The 24046-nt window shown below is 38.7% G+C and overlaps 2 long non-coding RNA genes across 2 annotated transcripts in view; one reads left to right on the top strand and one right to left on the bottom strand.

Moving 5' to 3' along the window:
* The window catches only part of LOC122688023, a 69870-nt gene extending 59278 nt beyond the window's left edge, over positions 1–10592 (bottom strand). The window contains exon 1 of the long non-coding RNA XR_006339305.1: positions 10425–10592. This is a non-coding gene — a long non-coding RNA (uncharacterized LOC122688023). The remainder of the gene's footprint in view (positions 1–10424) is intronic.
* Positions 10593–10636: 44 nt separating this feature from the next.
* On the top strand, positions 10637–15131 carry LOC122688024. The gene is made up of 3 exons (XR_006339306.1): positions 10637–10727; positions 11685–11779; positions 14607–15131. It is a non-coding gene; the product is annotated as an uncharacterized LOC122688024 (long non-coding RNA).
* Positions 15132–24046: the final 8915 nt, after the last annotated feature.

Below are 24046 nucleotides of genomic sequence, written 5' to 3'. Positions count from 1 at the left end.
TCCTGTCCTTCACCATCTCCCAGAGCTGGCTCAAACTCATGTCCATTGAGTCAGTGATGCCATCCAACCACGTCAACCTCTGCCACCCCTTTCTTCTTTTGCCTTCAATCTTTCCCATCATCAGGATCTTTTCCAATTAGTCAGTTCTTCACATCAGATGGCCAAAGTATTGGAGCTTCATCATCAGTCCTTCCAATGAATATTCAGGGTTGATTTCCTTTAGGACTGACTGGTTTGATCTCTTGCCTTCTAAGGCACTCTTCAGGGTGTCTTCTCTAGCACCACAATTCAAAAGCATCATTTCTTTTGTACTTAGCCTTCTCTACGATCCAATTCTCACATCCATACATGACTACTAGAAAAACCATAGCTTTGACTGTATGGACCTATACCACCCACAAAGTGATGACTCTGCTTTTTAATACAGCCTAGGATGTCATAGCCTTTCTTCCAACGAGCAAGTGTCTTTTTTATTTTCAGCAGTGATTTTGGAGCCCAAGAAAATTAGATCTATCATTGTTTCCACTTTTTCCCCTCTTATTTGCCATGAAGTGAGGAGACAAGATGCCAGGATCTTAGTTTTTTTAATGCTGAGTTTTAAGCCAGCTTTTTCACTCTCCTCTTTCACCCTTATCAAGAGGAAAAGTGAGGTTACTGAAGAAGAAAAAGGGAAATAAAAAAATTTCCAGAAAAAAATGACAATGAAAACACAATTCAAAACCTATGGGATACAGCAAAAGCAGTTCTAAGAGGGAAGTTTATAGCAATATGATCCTACCTCAAGAAATGAGAAAAACATCAAATAGACAAGCTAACTTTACACCTACAACAACTGGATAAAGAAGAACAAAAAAACCCAAAATTAGTAGAAGGAAAGAAATCGTAAAGATCTGAGAGAAATAAATGAAAAAGAAATGAAAGAAACAATAGTAAAGATTAATAAAACTAAAAGTTGGTTCTTTGAGAATATAAACAGAATTGGCAAACCTTTAGCCAGACTCATCAAAAAATAAAGGGAGAGAAGAATCAAATCAACAAAATTAGAAATGAAAAAGGAGAGGTTACAATAGAAAATGCACAAATACAAAGAATTATAAGAGACTATTGTGAACAACTCTATGGCAATAAAATAGATAACCTGGAAGGAATGGGCAGATCCTTAGAAAAGTTCAATCTTCCAAGACTGAAACAGGAAGAAGCAGAAATTATGAACAATCCAATCACATGCACTGAAATTGAGGCTGTAATAAAAAATCTCCCAAAAAACAAAAGCCCAGGACCAGATGGCTTCACAGGAGAATTCTATCAAACATTAGAGAAGAGCTAATGCCTATCCTTCTAAAACTCTTTCAAAAAACTACAGAGGAGGGAATACTTCCAAACTCATTCTATGAGACCACCATCACCCTGATACCAAAACCAGATAAAGACAACACAAAAAAAGAAAACTACAGGCCAATATCACCAACAAACATAGATGCAAAAATCCTCAAAATTTAGAAAACAGAATTCAGCAACACATCAAAAAGCTCACACACCATGATCAAGTTAGGTTTATTCCAGGGATGCAAGGATTCTTCAATATATGCAAACCAATCAATGTGATACACCATATTAACAAATTGAAAGATAAAAACTATACGATCATCTCAATAGATGCAGAAAAAGCCTTTGACAAAATTCAGCACTCGTTTATGATTAAAACTTTTCAAAAAATGGGCATAGAATGAGCCTACCTCAACATAGTAAAGGCCATATATGATAAGCCTATGGCAAAAATCATTCTCAATGGTGAAAAACTGAAAGCATTCCCCCTAAGATCAGGAATAAGACAAAAGTGTCCACTTTCACCACTATCAACATAGTTCTGAAAGTCCTAGCTACAGCAATCAGAAGAGAAAAAGAAATAAAAGGAATCAGATTGGAAAAGAAGAAGTAAAGGTCTCACTGTTTACAGATGACATGATACTGTACATAGAAAACCTTAACAATAGGATCAGAAAATTACTAGAGCTAATCAGTGGATTTAGAAAAGTTGCAGGATACAAAATCAATACACAGAAATCACTTGCATTTCTATATACCAACAATGAAAAATCAAAAAGAGAAATCAGTCCCCTTCACCATTGCAACAAAAATAATTAAATATCTAGGAATAAACTTACCTAAGGAGACAAAAGAACTGTACACAGAAAATTATAAGACACTAATGAAAGAAATCAAAGATGACATAAACAGATGGAGAGATATTCCATGTTCCTGGGTAGGAAGAATCAATATTGTGAAAATGACTATACTACCAAATACAATCTACAGATTCAATGTGATCCCTATCAAATTGCCAATGACATTTTTCACAGAACTAGAACAAAAATTTTCACAATTCATATGGAAACACAAAAGACCCCAAATAGCCAAAGCAGCCTTGAGAAAGAAGAATGGAGCTGGAGGAATCAACCCTTCTGACTTCAGATTATACTATAAAGCTACTGTCATTGAGACAGTATGGTACTGGCACAAAAACAGACATATAGACCAATGGGACAAGATAGAAAGCCCAGAAACAAACCCATGCACCTATGGGTACTTTATTTTTGACAAAGGAGGCAAGAATATACAGTGGGGCAAGGACAGCGTCTTCAATAAATGGTGCTGGGAAAACTGGACAGCTACATGTAAAAGAATGAAATTAGAACACTTCCTAACACCACACACAAAGATAAACTCAAAATGGATTAAAGACCTCCATATAAGACCAGAAACCATAAAACTCTTAAAGGAAAACATAGGCAGAACACTCGATGACATAAATCAAAACAAGATTCTCTATGACCCACCTCCTAGAGTAACAGAAATAAAAACAAAAGTAAACAAGTGGGACCTGATAAAACTTAAAAGCTTTTGCACAGCAAAGGATACTATAAGCAAGGTGAAAAGACAATCCTCAGAATGGGAGAAAATAATAGCAAATGAAACAACTGACAAAGGATTAATTTCCAAAATATATAAGCAGCTCATACAACTCAATACCAGAAAAACAAAAACCAAATACCAGAAAAACTCAACTCAATACCAGAAAAACAAACGAAAAGTGGGGAAAAGACCTAAGACATTTCTCCAAAGAAGACATACAGATGGCTAACAAACACATGAAAAGATGCTCAACATCGCTCATTATTATAGAAATGCACATCAAAACTACAATGAGATATCACCTCACACCAGTCCGAATCAGTTCAGTTACTCAGTGGTGTCCGACTCTTTGCGACCCCACGGACTGCAGCATGCCAGGCCTCCTGGTTAGAATGGCCATCATCAAAAAGTCTACAAACAATAAATGCTGTAGAGGGTGTGGAGAAAAGGGAATGCTCTTGCACTGTTGGCGGGAATACAAATTGATACAGCCACTATGGAAGACAGTATGGAGATTCCTTTAAAAGCTAGGAATAAAACCACCATATGACCCAGCAATCCCAATCCTAGGCATATACCCTGAAGAAACCAAAATTGAAAAAGACACACGTATCCCATTGTTCACTGAAGCACTATTTACAGTAACTAGAACATGGAAGCAACCTAGATGTCCATCAGCAGATGAATGGATAAAGACGTTGTGGTACATATACACAGTGGAATATTACTCAGCCATAAAAAGGAACACATTTGAGTAAGTTCTAATGAGGTGGATGAACCTATAACCTATTATACAGAGTGAAGTAAGTCAGAAAGAGAAAGATAAATATTATATTCTAACACATATATATAGAATCCAGAAAAATGGTACTGAAGAATTTATTTACAGGATAACAATGGAGAAACAGACATAGAGAACAGACTTATGGACATGTGGAGAGGGGAAGAGAGGGTGAGATGGAAAGAGTAACATGGAAACTTACATTACCATGTGTAAAATAGAGAGCCAACAGGAAGTTGCTGTGTGGCTCAGGAAACTCAAACAGGGGCTCTGTATCACCCCAGAGGGGTGGGATGGGGAGGGAGACGGGAGGGAGGTCCAAAAGGGGGGATATATGTGTACCTATAGCTGATTCATGTTGAGGTTTCACAGAAAACAACAAAATTCCGTAAAGCAATTATCCTTCAATAAAAAATAAGTTAAAAAAAAAAGGGAAAGTGAATCTATGGGGCAGAAAGTAATCGGTGTGTGCCTTGGGCTAGAGGTGGGAGATGAGATTGACAGCAAATGGGCACAGGGAACTTACTGGAGTGATGGAAACATTTTTAAACTGGGATGTAGTGATAATTACACTGTTCTATAAATCCACTAAAAAAAAAAATCAATTTTCACGCATGCCTGCATTTTAACATAATGTAACTAATACCTTAAAAAAGCTTGGCTGTTAAAAAAAAACAGACTAACTTTGGACTTCCTCTTGAAAGAGAGGAAAAAAAGGAACTGGTAAATATGAGAATAAATGTGATTTGGAATTTGCCCATAGACAAATATAGTTTTTAAAAATCGACCGTCACCTTCTGTGTATGCGTGTGTATGTGAGTTAATGATCAACATACTGAAATGATAATATTATTCTTTTCTTTTGGAGTTATGCTAAAGTGAACACTTTCATAGCATAATCACTCCCAGCAGGGGAGATTGGACAGCAGGGAACTTGTGGCTGCCCGCAACGTGTCTAGGAGGCCAGCAGGAGGACAGATGATGTAAGCATAACAGGTTGTAACCGTATCTGTGAAATCGCTTTCTCTGGCCCTCACCCAGTACCCACCCTGTCAGCGCCCATCAGCACATCTGAGCACTGTCAGGCCCCTCTGTCTGTCCAGACACCCAGCATCAGATTCAAGTGAGGAACATGAAGGTGGTCTTGAAGGAGCATGTGGTTCCATTTTGCTGATTTGGTCCAGTTGTTTGAAAACACATTGTCTTAAGTAGCATGCTATTTATCATATTTCACTATCTTTCAGGAGAGATTTGAAGAGGAAAAAAAAAAAATCATACTTTTTCCTGATGTAATCTTACTTTCCCAAATTTGAGAAATAAGCTGTTTCATTACTTTTCAATGGAAAAGAAGATTGCACCCTGTTTTTGTTTCACAACATTTATAAGCACATGTGTTGTTGTGATAAATTAAACCTGGCAAAGATTAAGGGAAAATTCTCCACCTAAGTGATCGTGCAGCTTCAGGCAACATCCATAGGTCAGCTCAACTATCCCTCTGCCAAAGACATACTGTGCTTAAAAAACCACACCCAGACAAATGAAAGTTTATTCTATTTTTAAAGATTTCCTGGGGAGAGGATCATAGGAATTTTTGCCCCTTAAGGCATTTAGTCTGTCTGAGAAATTCATTTTACATAGGAGCATGATAGAAACAAAAAGAATATGATTGTCTGGCTGCCAAATGCAAGGACTTTTATTATTATTATCATCATTCTGAAATACAGAGGACAAAGTGGAAGATAAAATTCATGCACTATGTCTGGTGTTCTTCTGATTAATGAAACAGACCCTTCTATTTTGTTAAGGTTAAGTAAGCGAGCCGAGCCAAGAAGCTTAGTTTTGCATTTTAATTTTAGGGACTCTCAACAATAATAAGGCTGCTGAACATAAAAACGTAAGCCAAGAACTGTTTTCTCTAGAATTCTACTATGTTTTTCCCCAGCTATTACACTGAAGAAATCGTGGTTTAGCTAGTAAGAGATAAGTTCATAAATTTAAAGTATTTATGGGTCATTCTCAATTATTATTCTGAGATACTGAACATCCTCCAGCATAAATGGAAAAGTCAGCTCACAAGTGGTTTAAAATGAGAAAAACTGAATAACCAAAAAGTCATTTGAATATATATAAAATATAAATAAGCTTCTAGGCACATTTTAATTTAAAAGAAATCAATGTTTGGCTAAAATAATTTTAATTACTCAAATTGCCCGTTGTCATTATGAGCTTCGTTCTTTTTCTAATTAAGGGTGATCATTTGCTCAAATTGTCCTCCTCTCGGTGGGTAATGGGCAAAAACTGACCTTGTGAAAAGAACTCACTTCCATAAAAATGAATCTCTCTCTACATTTCAGTTCGTGATTAAAAAAGACAAACAAATAAATGGGGGAAGGGCAGAGGTGTGGTGTGGAGGTTGAACCAGCTTTCTAAATGCCCAGGGCACCAGAGAAAAAGTTTATTCCGTGCATACCTAATGAAAGGGCAAGAGCAGAGAACCAGCCAGGATACAGCCTGTCTGTCTGAACGAAGACCCAGTTTGCTGCCCAGCTCTGCCCTGATCTGGGTCACAAGCACCTGCAGGAGGCAGACCTGCAGGAGTTTCCTGCTTTCTTCTCTTCATCACCGCTCCCTCACTTCCTTTCCCTCACCTCCATCCGCCCATTAAACCCAAGAGTATGAAAACTGCAGAGTCGAATTCTGTCTAGGGTAAATATTTAACCCTTATCTCACTCATATTTGCCATCACACTCAAAAGGTATTCCCATACATATTAGTCATTTTACTTCCTGGTAAGTCATGTACATGGTGTTTTTAAGAAGAGGAGGATATTGCTGGGAATGGTAGACACCAGCGGGTCTGTGGAGCTGAATTGGTTGGCAAGGGCCTGCCCAGAGTTTTGAGACCAAGCCGATGGCTTCTGCTTCGTAACACTTAAATCGGGAAGAAACCCAGATGAACCCACCTCTAAGAGGGAATGAGGAAACCGGAGGATGGGGTCCTGACAGGAAAAGGGGGCCCCAGTAAGGAGGTAGTGACCACACCACTTACTGCCCAAGAGCGAAGAGAAAGCAGGTGCCATCTGCTGACTTGGAACGCCAGGGGCCGTGGATCTGCCCAGGACTGGGTGGAGGTTCGTGTGAAATGAGAAGCATGTGCCATCGAGGACCTGGGTGCTCATATGCCCTTTCAGTTCAGTTCAGTCGCTCAGTTGTGTCCAACTCTTTGCAACCTCTTGGACTGCACCACGCCAGGCCTCCCTGTCCATCACCAACTCCCGGAGCTTGCTCAGACTCATGTCCATGGAGTCGGCGATGCCATCCAACCATATGCCCTTTGCATGCGCACAAAAACTATGTACACAGGCCAGTCTAAAGATTCCACACAGGAAATTTCAGAGTTCTAAAACAGTGTGGGTATAAACTTGCTTGGAAACCTTTGATTGCCTTAGAAGTAGCACAACATTCAAAGTTGAGGAAAGCCTGAGATAAACATTAGTTTTCATGGGTTTCATCATAAGGCTTTCTCCCCCCGCCCCCTACTTTACAGAGAACCTATTGAACAGAGATGAAAATATTCTCTTTGAAGTTTGGTTAACTCACTGAGGATTTGAATAAATTTTCATAACTCTAGGTTAAGGAGAATATGCAACAAGCTAGAACATTCATATAAAACATGGATAGCCATATGCAGAAGGGGCTAGAAACTGCTGCAGAAGATTCTGAGTCTGTTGGAAAGAAGAGGTTTCTACAACAAAAGTTGCGATACTTTATCTTGAAATGATGATTATTAAGCCCATCCTACAAAGTATTTTTAAAAATATTTAGTTAATTAATTAACTTAGCTGTGTCAGGTCTTAGTTGGGGCACACAGAATCTCAGGTCAAGCATGTTGGATCTAGTTCCCTGACCGGGGATCGAACCAGGCTCCCTGCATTGGGAGCACAGAGTCTCGGCCATTGGACCACCAGGGAAGTCCTCCCACAAAGTCTTTAAACAGAGTATAAATAGTACATTCAGATAGAGAATAAATAGTACAGTCAACAAGACTAAGCGACTGAACTGACTGAAATAATACATTCAAGCCTAGAATTAGAATCTCTTAATTAAAAATCCCATGTGATTTCAATATGTCAGGAATTGTATACTTTGCATGAGCTTTCTGTTTTAAACATCACAAGAATTATTTCAAATGGTCTTTAGTAGTATTAGTATGCTCAGTCATGTCCAACTCTGCCACCCCATGGACTGTAGCCTGCCAGACTCCTCTGTCCATGGGATTCTTCAAGCAAGCATATTGGAGCGGAGTGCCATTTCCTCCTCCAGGGGATCTTCCCGAACCAGGGATCAAACCCACATCTCTTAACATCTCCTGCATTCGCAGGCAGATTCTTTACCATTAGCACCACCTGGGAAGCCCATTATTATTACGATCATCAACACCACCATCTAACAAATACACTGAAACTTAGAATGATGAAATAAATAACCTAGAATTATTGACCTCATGATTACAAGAGTAAAGATTTGAGCTCAAGTTTACTCAATGTTAAGAATTTTGCTTTTTTATTTCCCTATTGTGATTTCCAAAGATGGATTTTTATGAATGCCTGATGACTCTCAGCTCAGGACATTCCCTGTGGTAATGATTACCACAGGCTCTCAGCCGTGAAAGGCTAGGACTTTGATCATAGCTGATGTCAGAGTTTTCCCACTGGAGCCTGGGAGAATTCAGGGACCCAGATGAATATGAGCCTGCAAAACTAGTTGTCATGTGTCTATAAGGTACTGACTTCATTCCCTTTCTCCCACATTTATTCCCTACATCTACCATGAAGTCTCAACAGGTATGTAGGTTTGAGTTCCCACCTGTCTTAGGTGAGGTTCTCTGGGAAACCTATCTGAGATGGAGATTTGCCCTCAGGGAGTTTCTGGGACAAATACCCCGGGGAGAATTGAAAGAAGTAGGATTGGGTGGATGAAAGAGTTCAACTGTGATGCAGTTCTAACAACAGCTTGCAAACTCTTCAGTTGCCAACATTCTCAGAAGTTGGTAGAATAAATGCTTCTGTTCGTGGGTAAGCAGCACTCAATTGCCACATACACATGCCTTCAATGCATCAGCTGACCACCAGCTTGACTCAGCAGACATGGCTAATTCAGCAAGCAGTAGACTCCCCCTGGGGGATCAGCCTACCAGCAGTGGCAGGAGCAGCCCTAACTCACCCAGACTCACTAGCTCCAAGAAGCAGAGCTGAACATGAAGTGCTGTATTTATTAAAGAGCCAGACGTGGAAACAGAGAAAATCACCAGCAAGGATTGAATGGTATAGGTTAGTGGACCTGATGAAGGTTACAGTCTCTGCTTGAATTAGAGATGCTCTGTGGAAGTGGAACACTGTGCCCGGCCCTCCCTTTGGCCCTGAACTTCTGACAGGGGCTCCATAGAACATCTGAGATGGGGAGAAAAGCAGGAAAATGATTTGATATCACACCCAGAGTGAGCCAATACAGTACATCCAGACACAACCTGCTGTAATAGCTCATCATGGATTAAGAAGCTAATTTCGGGGTTAGATACATTCTTACATGTCACATTGAAATTTATTCTGTTAAAGAGTGTTGCTAGAACACTTTCACTAAATGTTTTCCATAGATCAAATGTTAAATCCAATTACACCCTAAGGTTCTCTGTCTACAAGTAAAGAGCATGGCCTAGAGAACTTTCATTCAATCAATAAAAAATTTATTGCACACCTACTATGTACCAAGTTGGGTTTCCCAGGTGGCGCTAGAGGTAAAGAACCCATCTACTAAAGCAGGAGATGCAAGGGTTCCATCCCTTGGTCAGGAAGATCCTAGAGGGCATGGCAACCCACTCCAGCATTCTTGCCTGGAGAATCCCATGGACAGAGGAACCTGGTGGGCTTCAGTCCATCGAGTCACAAAGAGTCAGACATGACTAACGTGACTTAGTATACACGCATGTACCAAGCATTAGTCCAGTCCCCGGAAACAAAAAATTTTGCTGAAATAGTGCTCTCTGATACAAAAAAAAATGTGTACGGAAGACACATAAACAGCTAGTTAAATAGTGATTTGATAGTGTTACATACAATAGTGTTACATACAAATTGCTATGAGAGCCCAAAAGAAGAAGTAATCAGAGAGACATGACAATAACACCCTTGGAAATAATGGCAGGTGTGGAACTGATTGTCAGAAGCATAGTTTGCACTCCGAGGGCCCCTGTAGTCTAGCAGCCCTTAAGCTAACACCATTGCTGTTTGTAATGTCATCCTTGCAGAGGTGGCAGGAGTAATGGTAACAGAAAAAGCAGAGAGAGAGAAATACTTCAAGTAAGCTAGATTTTCTGAAAGTTTTCTCTACAAAATCTAAACAGAACTTGACATTTGCCTTCAAAGAATGCAGTTATAAAAAGAACGTAAGCACAGTTAAACCACTCAATCCTCCACACATTTTTTTTTCTTTTGTAGTAATCTCAGCCTTTCTGATTTACACATACCTTATCATCAAAGAAAACTGACCTTGATTTCAAAACCACAATTTAATGACTCACCCAGACCTACCCCCACTCCATACCCCACCCCAAAAAAGGGCTTCCTTTAAAATTAAAGAACTGTTTCTTGCTTTAAGGTTTCATGCATGCACCAACAGCTTAATTTTTGTTTAGAGTTTTCTAGATGGCAGCTAGGAAACAGGAAAGGACTCACCTCTCTGAAAAGCAACGTAACGTCTGGCTAGGTGTTTATTCCGCTGCCTGGGAAAATGATTTCAGATGGTTCGTCGTGGATCGCCCAGACTTCCTCAGCTCCCGCCCGCTCTGGCGAAAATTCCTTTCCTGGGGCGGTAAGTTGAGAGGAGAGCTATGTAACATTAGACCAGGAGCACCTGTCCTCCAGAGCTTCCAGTGGATTCTTCATCATGAGCAGCCTAGAAGCAAGAGTTTAGAGTCACACTTTTTTCCATGCAGGATGTGGTCAAATTTGGAAATTTTTAAATGAGAAAAAAAAAAGGTATGTAAATATTTTAATCTTAGATAAAAGTTGACAGGGAGGGGAAAGGAATCAGGAGAGATGGAGAAACATTTCTACTAGTTTAGGACTTTGAGTGAGGCTTGGAGAGTCATGCACTCTAAATAGCTGGGGACAACCTTCCAATAGAGTTCTCAATGCACTGTTAATGTTGAAAAGAATTCAATAAGTGATATTTTTACACAAAAACCTTTGTTTGCATTCTATACTCTCTATTATTTGATTCTTATGAGACAAACTTTTCAAAAGAATGAACATTTGCCAAAAGAATGATAAATAAAAATATATGAAAATGTTCTCACGGGGAACACCCACTCTGTGACATCTCATCTAGCCGGGGGTACATCCCTCCCATGATACATATGCCTTGTGTTTCCAGCAAGCACCGGTCTCCTTTTGGCCTCCTGAGATTGGGACGACTTTGGCTACAGGGCAAAGGCAGAAAGGAGATCAAGGCATGCACAGAAACAATAATCGGGGGAGACAAACTTGAATTCCACAGCAGTTTGGCAGGGCCAGCAGAATGGCCCAGCGCACTGTCTGCCTCGGCACGCAGTTCAGCTGTCTGCTCCGACAGAAACCTCCCCACGGCAGCCTCTGAAGCAGACACACACTGCTGTCACTCAGCCACACCCCAAAGCAAGCACTCTTCCATGTGAGCTGATAAACGTATGAGAAATTACTGTTGGCAAATGAGTTTATTAGAGTCCTTTGAGAATCATAATAATGCTAATATGAATACTTCCATTTGCTGGGATTCTAGGACATGTCAAGCATTGAAATGGGCACTTGAAAAACATCACCTCTAATTACAATTCTGTAAAATAAGTTACCCATTCCTTAGAAAATTAAATGCCTCAAGGTTAAACGACTAAACTGTTCATGTAATTACCAAGTTGCAGAGGTTACATCTGCACCTAATATTTCTGATTCCCTTAGATTTTCACAACATCGCTGTGGACTCCGTAAATAATGATGGTGTCAGGTGTCATTTGTTGAGCACCTATTGTGTACCTGGTGTTCCACTATGAACTGTATGTATTTCATTGTATTTAATCCCCAACATAGTCTTTGATATCAAGGAATGTTATTTCCATTTAAAGAAATCTCTTACAAAGCTAAAATGTTTGTCTAAGTAAGGTTTGGGGACAGTTACCTGCATTACTGCAGGCATAATGGATCTTTGTTTCCTACATTTGTTCAGGAAATAGACTGAATGCCATGTTGTCTACATATAGATAATTCTATAAGGCTCTCTCAAAATATCAGCTAACATGGTGCTCCTTGTACATCTTTTACTCACAAAGAATGACTGCATGAAACTAGTGACAACGATGGAGAGAACAGGCTTCGGAATCATCCCAAACTGGTTTAGAATCCAGGCTGGGTCATTTTTGAGTTCCATGATGATCCTGTAGCCACTATTTAATCTTTCCAAGTTTCCATTTTCTTAGTTGTAAATTATAGATAATAATAGCCAACTCCTAAGTATTTATATTGGACAAATCAAGTCACGCAATGTCCATAAAACCTCTAGAACAATGTTTGGCATCTACTACATTTTGGCATTTGCAAAATAATTGCTAGCTGTAGTGATTTTAAATCAACAATAAAAAAAAATCAACAATAATCACATTTTATTGACTGCATCAGTTAGAATTCAATAGAGCTGCTTTAAGAGGGAAACAATTAGCAGTGCCTAACAAAAATAGATAAAACTTCTGTCACATGTAAAAAAGTACAGATCAGAGACCAGGACATGTTTGGTGACTCCATGGTGTCATTAAGGAGACCCAGGATGTTATCTTTGTTCCATTAGCTAGACAATTGCTTTCATTCTCAGGATTACCTAATGGTCTAAGGTGATTTCTGAAGTTTAAGCCAGCTCATCTGAGTCTTGTGTCTAAAGGAGAAGACCAAAAAAAGAAACCCCTTGAAGCCAGGTCAGCTCCCTTAAATCTACCTTCCCACGATTCCCATGCAATTCATCTGCTTCCGCTTCACTTACTATTATAGTCCTTAGTTACATAGCCACACTGCACTACAGGGAAACGAAGATATACAGCTTTTATTCTAAGAAAAATTATGCCAGCTAAAATGATTAGGATTTGTTTCTGAGGTGGAAGGGGAAGACAGATGGTGGGAAAGGTAACTGATGGTCTCTGCCACACTGGACAAGAATGATATTACCATGATTGGAGCAGGTCAGGGCTGATGGAATATTATCAATATCTTAGATCCATCTTTTTATCTAAAAGATGGTAAATGCTCATCCAGGGAGATAATAGGATGTATGAAGGATTGCCTGATGAGTCAGAGGCAATGCCCAAACAGAACTCAGATCTCCTCACTGCTGGTTCAATACACTTTCCATCAACTTTGCTATCTTTCTAATAAATGACTTTTTTGTTCTTAAAAAAATCTTTTAGAGGGATAGGACTTAGATCTTTATTTTAAGGCTTCTAGTTCTTGTTTCATCCTTCACATTGGTGAACAGTGGTCAATATTCAATTTGCCATTATAAATTCTATTTATAATCACTAACAGCCATTTTACCAAGGCAATAAATACAATTCTGTTATTTGCTCTACAGATATTATTGTCTAAGCCTTTAATTATTCTGTTATTCTCCTCTGAGCTCATTTTATTATTCTTACAGTCTAACATTTATCCTATGAAGATGCATTTTGCCCTTCCTGAGGTTATAGCCAGGGAAATATTATAGAGTGTAATTTTCAAGCTTGTGTTTTTATTAAAGGAAATTTGGTTTGCAAGTTTCTATCTCATTTAAACTAAAATGTGAAATACTAATGTGCTGTTTGATATCTATGCAATCCTGAGGGCCTTTTAAATAGGCTTCAGAAAAAAACTTATTTTTAGAAGAGGAAGATATGTAATGCTAAAATCACCCTAGTAAATGGACACAAGCAGTGAAAGATTAGAATTAAGTGCAGGCCAGTAAATTTTAAATGAATCCTAAATTAGAGTGATTTCTCTAGTTCCTAATTAAAGAGGTTTTAATCACAGACCAAGAATAAAAGCATAAAAGAACATGCAGCATAAGGAAAGAAAGCATAATTATTTAGTTGGAAGAAAGACATGTTAGAAAAAAATCTGAGCCATCATCTTAACTTGTCATACCTTCCAGGCATGCTTTCAAAGGAAAACAAGAATTTCTTTCTGCTCTCTAGAAACTTGGATTTACCTCAATCACAGATTCTTTTGCAAATGAATTAATAAGGAATTCCAAATTTTAACAAGATGTCTTCTCATGGAAAGACGTTAATCCTAAATTCATAAATCAAAGAAAAAAAAAGACAAAAAGCTATACAGAGAACCCAGGAAAAAAATCTCTTTTAAAAAATAATATATAAAAAAAAATAATATATATAATCATGGATATTTTAAAAGTTATAGAAGGAAATACACCCAGAGATTAATAGTAAATATGCTGAGTGGCAGAAGAGTGAAGCATTTCCCCCTTTTCAGTCTATGCTTTTTTATAAAGAGAAAAATTTTGTTTATATTTTAATTATAAATGACACAGTTATCTGATGGAAAACCACTGAATTTGAAAGATAATAGGTGAACTCTCAAATGCACATTTTAATGAAAGAACACAAAACACATCTGTAAGGTAGTTAGGATAGGAAAAAGAAAAACATTCAGATCCTACAGGATCTCAAAGAACGAGCCGGAGAGTTCGCAGGGTGGCTACAATCTCTCTTTGGGGATCCTTCTCCTGGCGAAGGGGAATTTGGTTGGCTAATGCTCCTACTAGTCTCTGTTATCACCATATTGATGCTGCTTATGATTGTTCCATGTATTATCAACTGTCTAACCCGTTTGGTCTCTGCCCAGGTCAACAAGCCACAACATGCAGTGCCAGTTCAACAAGGATATATAAAACTATACCTGACCACAGAAAATACCACTCACCCTTAAATGGACACTGCTATAAGGAATTGGAGGCTTGAGACAAGCAAGAAGGGGAGGACCAATGCCCCTCGCCATCCCAGCTCAGCAGGAAGTAGCCAGAGAGACCTCAACGACCCTGCTCCCAAAGAATTGGGCCTCCCATCTCTTAAGGGGTGAATGTTAGGTAGTTAGAATAGGAAAAAGGAGTCCAAAATGGCAGTAGCTAAAAGACAAAGAAAGGGAAAGCCCGTGAAAACAGAACAAAAGAAAACCCACAGACCAGAGTGAGAACTTCAGGTAAAAGAAACACACCCCCTTCTTGGCTATCCCCAATTTGCACAGGGCAGGCTCAGCGGGGAGGAGACAAATGAACAAAAGGAGGAAGCCAAGATGGATTGAGGCCCCTCCTTTGGGGTTGCCTGCCCTCACGCCTCCAGGGTGTACTTACCTTTGCTTGCCAAATAAAACTCTGAGCTGTAACCGAACTGTAACACTGGCCCATCATTTCAAATCTTCGCTGTGGTGAGGCAGAACTGAGGAAATTATGCACCCCCCAACATCTCCAATGACAAGTGGATATTGTGTGGACAGAATAGCCACTGTATTGGGGGAAGTTATGGCTATGTTTATCTAACAAAACACTTGGTCCTTCAAAGGTGCCAGAATTTGTCTACTCGTATTTTTATAAAATTTGAAGAAAAAAAACAATCTTTCTTTTCCAGGTGTCCCCATAATGGTACTATTATTTTACTAAGGTAAACTGGGGAACAAATGAAGAATAAAAAAGTAATAGTTCACATAAATTCACTAGCATTTAAAAGTAAATTTATTTTCTGTTATATTTGAAACGTAGCACTAGTAGATGGCAAACGTTATTTATTCAGTCTATAAACAATGGCAATGTTCATGGCACATATCAATTGACAACCACTGGCAATAATTCCAAATGTCTCAGGGAGCTGAGAATGGGGAGGTCTGGTGAATCCACTTGGGTTGCTGCCCTCACCACTGTGTGTACAACCTGAATTATCTACACATAGCGGGTAACAGGAAATTTTCCCAGAGGTCAGCCTTATCCTCACATTCTCATTCCCCTTTTTCCTGTGCCTTCTCTTACCTGCCTGTCCCCTCCTATACCAAGGAGCAAGAGACAGTGATAGGAGACAGAGATCCAGAAAGAGCCAAAAATCAGGGCATTGAGTAAAAAGCCAGTATCAGGTGATGTCTCACATAGTGCAGATCAAATAGAGGTGTTGATCTACCTTCTCCTTCAAAGCTCTTCTTCCAGGTGTTCCATGGGACCTCACTCTCTCCAGCTGCCCCATCACAGACTAAACAGTGCTCACTGCAGACGTTGCAGCCTCAGATCCTTTCTGTGACCCACTCTTCTTCCACATGTTGTCAGAATCTAGCCTGAGCACAGACTATGTCCCCTCCGTGTCTATTTCTGATCAAGCCTGATAAACTAATAGCAGAGCCCAATAGAAGTCTATAGCCATTCAGCTGATAATCTTCTGGGAAAATAACTCAATTATGCAGGATTCAAATACTTTATCTCAACCATAGAAGATGCCCAGAACTGCCTTTCTAAGGCTTATTTCAATTTCCTTCCAAGGAGACTTCCAAGAAAGAACTCATCCTACAATTTATAAGCTGACTGACCACAATTCTTAGGAGATTCAAAATGAGTAAAGATTGACTACTGTAATCGTTAGGTTTGCTCCTAGTCCGTGTTCAAAGGAAAAAGGAGAGCTGTGAGTCAAAGGTAAAAATTCTGCATCCTGAAATCCCTGCAAGTCAGAGCAACACAGAAAAGTCACTTCAAGAGGCTATGTCAGGCTTCCCTGGTGGCTCAGTGATAAACAATCTGGCTGCCAATGCGGAAGACATGGGTTTGATCTCTGATTCAGGAAGATCCTACATGCCATAGAGCAACTAAGCCCATATGCCACAACTGCTGAGCCCATGAGCCACAACTACTGAAGCCTGTGCACCTAAAGCCTGTGCTCGCAACAAGAGGAGCCACCACAATGAGAAGCCCATGCCCCACAGCTGGAGAGCAGCCCCCACTCACTGCAACTGCAGAAAAGCCCAACACAGCAGCAACCAAGACCCAGCACGGCCAAAATTAATAAATACATAAATTAAAAACAATTTTTAAAGAGGCTATGTCATCTCAAGTAGATTGTGACTCAAAGAAGAGCAGCAAATGAGTCAAGCAGAGGACAGGGCTCCCAGGGGTAAACAGATTATTATCCAGAAGTATAGACTCTGTGCTTTGCAATTTAGATTTCTTAGCTGATCAAGCAACTAACAAGTCTTAAGCCAGCAAAAAAGAAGTGAAAGTTGGTATTTCCTCCCTGATATGTCTGCCTCGTTGTGGCCAGCTCACCTGCCAGGAAAGAGCAGCTGGCTTATGGTCAGCATTCTCTTGTCAGTTCTGACTTGAGAAAAGCCTAGGGATGCCGCACAGGGGGAATAAAGCATAGATTCCCAAGCTTCAGGTGTTAGACTTTTTTTTTTTCTTTTTACCTCTGGTCTGTTAAAAATGAACCAAAAAACTTACTCTTGAATTATGTTAAATTTTTTCCCTGGACAATTTCTGGGTTTCATCGTTTCAGATGTCTCTCTTTTGATCAAATTATTCTAGAAATTTACTGCACTTTGGAGGGATATTTCACAGAGAACAAGGCCTGCTGTCTTGGTTTATCCATCATCTACTTGCGTATGCTGATGTATGAGTGAGCAGGGGACCAAGAGCCAAGATTCAGGCTGTCTTATTCCCTCCTAAGGACTGACCACTGACCACTGTGTACTGAGAGGAACACCGTGTCACGTGTACACAGGCAAACTTGCCTGGAGCCCAACCAGACCTACAGATCCTTAACTGCCTTCTCCTGGGTCCATTCCAGAAGCTTTGAGTAAGACTTTCATCAAGCCCCAGGACTCACACCTGGCCCTATCCACATGACTTTCTGTAAAGGATGACCTCTCAAGATTATGGGACTGGGATTTCCAGAAGCAAATGCATCTTGTGAAATGCTTAAGAGACACAGAGTAGAGGAATTTTATCAGGAGAGAGGAAAACTAAGTTCAGAATAGTTTTCATCACTTATCATTTCCTGTTACTATTGTAATAGGAATTACTTTCCTATTACTGTTATTTTCCTCTTATTTCCTATTTTCCTACAAATTTTTTCCTATTACTATTGCAACAAATTGTCACAAACTTAACAGCTTCAAACAAGACAAGTTGATTCTCTTACAGTTCTGGAAGTCAAAAGTCCAAAATCAGCCTCACTGGACTGAAGGCAGGCTGAAGGCAGGGCTGGTTCCTTCTAGAGACTCAAGGGGGAAATCCATTTCCTTGCCTTTCCCCTCTTTTAGAGGCCAGCTCCATTCCTTGGCAGGGGGGCCCTCCTCCATCATCAAATCCAGCGCCTAGTGTCTGGCTTCTGTCATCACAGTATCATCTTCTCCTGTAATCAAATCTCCTTCCTGCTCTCTCCTATATAGAACCTTGTGATTACATTTAGGGACTACCAGGATAATCTCTCCATATGGAGACACTTAAATTTATCATTTTGGCAAAGTCTCCTTCCTGATAAGGTCACACTGACAGGCTTCTAGGATTAAAATGTGAATATTGGTGGAAGGATCATCATCCCATCCAGCACAACCAGAAAATAAGGATGTTTATGGTTATATGAGACAGGGTTCTCTAAGAAACATAACCAATAGAATACAGATACAGATATAGATATAATTTTATACATATTACCATTTTAAATACCTTAATACCTTATATTAAATCTCTTTCTAGATATATATTACATATACATTAGATAGCATAATTATATGATATACAAATGTATATTTATAAATATGTAATATTTATATGTTTAATATATGTATTGATAAATTATAATACAATAAAATCAATACATGTATTGATACATTATAATCATACATCTAGAAAGAGGATCTTTTTTTTTTTCAAATTGGAGTATCTACTCCAGTATTCTGGCCTGTATAATTCCATGGACAGAGGAGCCTGGCAGGCTCCACGGGGTCTCCAGGAGCAGACAGGACTGAGCGACTTTCACTATAGTTGCTTTACAATGTTGTGTTAGTTTCTGCTTCACAACAAAGTAAATCAACTATTTGTATACCTAGCTCCACTTTTTTGGATTTCTCTCCTATCTAGGTCCCCACAGAGCAATGAGTAGAGTTCCCTGTGTTGGTGTTAGTTGCTCAGTCGTGTCTGACTCTCTGCTCCTCTGTCCATAGAATTCTCTAGGCAATAATACTGGAGTGGGTAGCCAGTCTCTTCTCCAGAGGATCTTCCCGCTCCAGGGATCGAACCCGGGTCTCCCGCATTGCAGGCAGATTTTTACCATCTGAGCTGCCAGGGAAGCCTCTCTTTTTTGGATTTCTTTCCTATTTAGGTCACAGTCGAACAATGAGGAGAGTTCTCCATGCTATACAGTAGGTTTTCATTAGTCATCTATTTTATACATAGGAGTGTGTAGTTGGCTATGATTATGCTACTTATAGGCTGTGTACTTATGACAAATAGTTTGATTTCTCTGAGCCTCAGTTTCCTTATATATAAATTGTGAATTATTTTGCCATAACTATATGAAATAGTGTATGCCAAGTGGTTTGTGAATTGCTACAGAAAATAAAGATGTTATTTTGAAGGGCCCACCATGCACTCTTGCCTATTTACAAATAAATGCATTGTTAATGTTATATATTTTGGTACTTTAAAGTAGTTTAGGTGTCTATAAAGTTAAAGGTTAAAAGAGCAAAACTCTTTTGGAGCCCCAGAGGAATTCTCTACACTTTCCATGTTGGTAAAGTTACCATTAGTACTTCATCATACAAAGAAATTCCAAATTCTAGAAATAAAATTAGCTTCAGAACAAGGAAGATGATTATAATGCCAAAGTGGCTAAGATAAATAATACCAAAGTTGGCTATTTTGTTATGTGTAAAAGGGATCTGAGGAGTAGTTACAGTATTAAAGTAGTATTAAAGATATTTATATTTAATACATACATAGTGCTTTAATTTAATATGTATTTTGTGAGCAGACTATCCAATGGCATTTTCTAAAATAAGAAAAATTAATAACAATGAGAATTTGAACATTGACCCTGAAAAATATGGCTGTTATTTCTCTAGGCAAGATGTAGGTATTTCTCAAGGAGATAGAGATTTCTCAAGGATGAAATCATGGATGAAAGATTTCATCCATGATTTCTCAAGGATTAGCTCACTGAGTATCCTCAGGCAATCCCCAAGCTTTGTTGTTGTTGAGTTGCTAAGTCGTGTCCGACACTTTGTGACCCCATGGACTGTAGCCCTGCCAGGCTCCTCTCTCCACGGGATTTCCTAGGCAAGAATACCGGAGTGGATTGCCATTTCCTTCTCCAGGGGATCTTCCCAGGAATTGCACTCGTGTCTTCTGCATTGGCAGGTGGATTCCTTTATCACTGAGCCACCAGGGAAGCCCAATTCCCTAGTTTACTATCTAACAATCTTGTCCCTTCTGATTTGTCCACACCTGTGCGTCCCAGCTGTGTCATAAAATACCACTTCTGCTAACAGGAGGGCCAACTACTGTCCCCAGTCTGTATCCAGAGGTCTGCCTTCCAGGTCATGGGCCAAACCTGATACCTAATTATACACACCTTTTCCAATTTTCCATGAATCTGGCGTTTCTGTTCATTATTATTCTAGTGAGGCATTATACATAGTAGCCATTCAGTAAATATTTGATGTTAAATTATTCCAATATGAGATGAGAAAGAAAAGTAGGAACTATCACAGTTTCCTATAAATTATACATACAAATACTACATTGGGAAAGTAAAAGGCTTATTAAAATGTTTTAGACATTATAATATCATGAGCAAAATATTTTTCTCTCATAGAAACACATGGGTTATAAACTGATAATATATTATAGAAATTGATAACATTAATTAAGGAGGAGGAAACAGATTCTCCTAAATTGATAATGTGAAGAAAGAATTGTATCAAATTTTGTGGACAGCAATTTGACACTGCAAGGCAAGAGTAGTTAACAGTTCTCCCCTCCTTTTATCCAAATGTCTGTTTCTAGGAATTTGGCATGAGAGAGAATCTTATGCTTAAATTTTGTATAATTACAAAAAGACCAGAATTTAAGAACACAAATATTCAATAATATTTGCATAATAGCAACAAAGAGAAATTACATAAGTACCCAATTATAGAGAAATAAATTATGTTGCTTACATAAAATTAATACCTCACACATTATATTAATATTTCCATTAAATGCATTGTATAAAAATATTAAATTATGCAATATGTATTGTTTAATTTTATAACAATTGATACAAAATTTTAAATAAAATTTAAAAACTATAAAAAATGAAAATATGTAAAAATAAATATGTATTTATACATTTCATTTTAAAAGATTGAGACCAAAATAGAAATAGTGGTCATTTTTCTGAATCAAGTTATTTTTTTAAATTATTCCTCATTTCTTTTGCATTTTTCTAATTTTCTACAATGAACATGTATTAATTTCTTAAGCAGAACAAAAAACTCTATAAAATTGAAATAACACACTGAGGCAAATAAATATCCAATGTAGAAAAATGAATCCCATTTTACTCTAATAAACTGTTAGTCAATGCTTCATTGTGTACTAGGCTCTGCGAATTGGACAAGGTCGTTACCTATGTGACATTCATAAAAATGAATGTTTAAAATATCTTTCAATTTAATACTGTCTCAAAGGGATTTGGCAAAATGCCGGCTTGAATGCATTATTAAATATGTCCAGGAGGACGCTGGTTTGATTTTATAAGCCAGCTTCAGAAGACGATGAACACAGGCACCACAACATTCTCAAGTGAATTATAACCAATTTGCTTCTAGTCAATGGTGCCTTGACGGCCCTTAAACAAACTATGTCAATACAATCCCTTTGGTAGATCTCCATTATCTGAGTTTGACTCATGGGAAGAATACTGTATGAATATTTTCAATTCTTATGACCATTTTGTTTGTTTAGATGAAGATTTTCAACATCTGTGAAAAGAGCTCTTACCTTGGTGCTCAGTGACCACCACCACCTTTATCACCAAGGTGTTAATTAATTAGAAAAAGTTTGTGTGCTAGCTTCAGTTAAATTAGCTCCACAATATAACCTTTCTCAGAGAAGATACCTTGAGAAAAAATACACTTAGTAACTAAGCGTTGGGCGGTACAGAGTTGCAGGAATTTACTAGGCACAGTCTCTGCTGGAGATGAACTCACACATAAATGTTTATGTCAGATCTAGTGGGAACAGCAATGCAACAGATGGCTCTTAGGAAGGGCAAAGAATTGGAAATCCCTGGGGAGTCATGAAGAGCCAAGCCTGGTTTAACATGATACAGGAGAAACAAGGCAATCAGTAGGAAGTACATTTGAACATTCTGATTGAGTTTTCAGAAACTTAAATGTTACTGCATTTATCCAAAAAAACATAAAGTTAAATTTCTTATCTTTGAGCCCCTCCTCCACAGCCATTCAAGATACTCATTCAGACTTCACCTAATTTTATCAGTGCTCTAACAATCCCACTATTTTAGAAATTGCTTTATCTACCTAATTTCATTTTATTGCAAAATATTCCCATCCAAGAAAGAATTTCGGTGGAATTCTTTACTAAAATGTGAATTATTTTTTAGGCGTTTCTGTCATTTCATGGATGGAGTATAAAATGTACCTGGGATCGTTATAAATCAAGGAAAAGAATTACCACCAGATACACCAGTGCAATGGTTAAATGGAATAGAAACTAAATGCTCAAATAAACTGTCTCTGCAAGGAATAGTACCTTATTTGATTGTATGTCTTCTTTTTATAGAAGAATATTGAAAACTTCTAAATTGGGTATAAAATGACAAATTGTTATATGATTGCTTTTATCTATAAGGCAAGGGAGTTGAACAAAATTATTTCTAAGTTCCCTTCCATTTTTAAAATACTATGATTCTACCTTTTTCACTCACAACATGACAGTAACGGCTACCCAATGCTATAGCATCAACCTAAGAATGTAGTTTTAATGACCGTTGACTGCCAACTATCATTTTCCATGTCAATGGCCCAGAAAAAGACTTGAGATCCATTTGGACCTCATAGAAAGTAAGGCACTAGACATACAGATTAAAACGAAGTTATCCTTTGTGAAGTTGTTCCAGAGATGGGTTTTTAGTTGAATAATTGAGAAAATATGTCTTAATGGAGGCTCAATATTTTGGCCAAACCACACAAATCTTCATCATCCTTACAAGAAGTGATTAATTACAGTAATGATGATCCATCACTCACGCCAGTTCTCAGAGAGTAAAATGTATCTCAAAATCTTCTTAAAATGTTATCTTAGCTGGATGAAGATGAACATAAATGCTTTTTCAAAAGTGACATGAACAGCACTCTGGAAGTTTCCTTTTGCCTCATATTATTAATATTTTCTGGAAAAGGAAGAGGCTTTGGCAGGCTAGGGGAGAGTGTAGAGAAGAAGTAGAAAAATGGATGATGCCTGCATACTGAAGCTCAAGGATTCAGTAGCAGCGTATGAATATGTTCTGGGGCTCTGAAGTTCTCCACTGGACACCTGTGCCATGCTTAATCGCTCAGTCGTGTCCGACTCTTTGAGACCCCATGGACTGTAGCCCACCAGGCTCCTCTGTCCACGGGATTCTCCAGGCAAGAATACAGGAGTGGGTGGCCATACCCTCCTCCAGGGGATCTTCCCAACCCAGGTCTCCCACATTGCAGGCAGATTCTTTACTGTCTGAGCCTTCAGGGAAGACCATGAATACTGGAGTGGGGAGGCTATCCCTTCTCCAGGGTTCAATTCCTGGGATCTTCCTGACCCAGCTATCAAACCAGGGTCTCCTGCATTGCAGGCAGATTCTTTACCAATGCACTGGTCACCAAGTAGCCACAAATAGTCTCCCTGGTTCTGCACCAAATACAACAGCAGCATCTTAAAGCACTGGCTTAGGACCTAGGGAGAGCAGACCACCAAGAATCTGAATCTGGAAGAAAATTTTAAGAGCTGTACTACTGAGTGAGTCATGTTCACTCAGAAATCCTGAGATCACTTGGAAAGGGACTAGCCCTGAGGTCCTGCCTGGGTAGATCAGGATTTGGAGCTAAATAGATTTGGGTGTGGATGTTAAACTGATCACATTTTTTACTTGCAAGATAATGAAGTTCAGAATATTTAAACTGAGTAGCAAATGACTTTCAAAAGCAATGCAGATTAACTTCTTACTCTACATAATAATGCAGATACCCTCTGTGAAGTGAAAGTGAAGTGA

The sequence above is a fragment of the Cervus elaphus genome, chromosome 32 (assembly GCF_910594005.1).
Source record: "Cervus elaphus chromosome 32, mCerEla1.1, whole genome shotgun sequence".
Classification (NCBI taxonomy): domain Eukaryota; kingdom Metazoa; phylum Chordata; class Mammalia; order Artiodactyla; family Cervidae; genus Cervus; species Cervus elaphus.
This window is presented reverse-complemented; position numbering and strand designations above follow the sequence as displayed.